Genomic DNA, 472 nt, shown 5'->3' with positions numbered 1-472 from the left:
CCACCCATTCACCGATCCACCAATCCATCCACACATCCATCCATCCACCCATCCACCCATCCATCCATCCATCCATCCACTAATCCATCCATTCATCCATCCACCCATCCATCCATCCATCCACCCATCCATCCATCCATCCATCCATCCATCCACCGATCCACCAATCCATCCATACATCCATCAACCCATCCACCAATCCACTCATTCATCATCCATCTATCCATCCATCCATCAACCCACCCATCCACCGATCCACCCATCCATCCATCCACCCATCCATTCACCCATCCATCCATCCACTGATCCCCCAATCCATCCATCCATCCATCCACTGATCCCCCCATCCATCCATCAATCCATCCGTCTATCCATCCACCCATCCATCCATCCATCCATCCACTGATCCCCCCATCCATCCATCCATCCATCCATCCATCTATCCATCCACCCATCCATCCATCCACCCATC

Source organism: Telmatherina bonti (assembly GCF_933228915.1).
Source record: "Telmatherina bonti genome assembly, chromosome: 10".
Lineage (NCBI taxonomy): Eukaryota > Metazoa > Chordata > Actinopteri > Atheriniformes > Telmatherinidae > Telmatherina > Telmatherina bonti.
The sequence above is the reverse complement of the archived record's forward strand: the minus strand, read 5'-3'. Positions refer to the sequence as shown.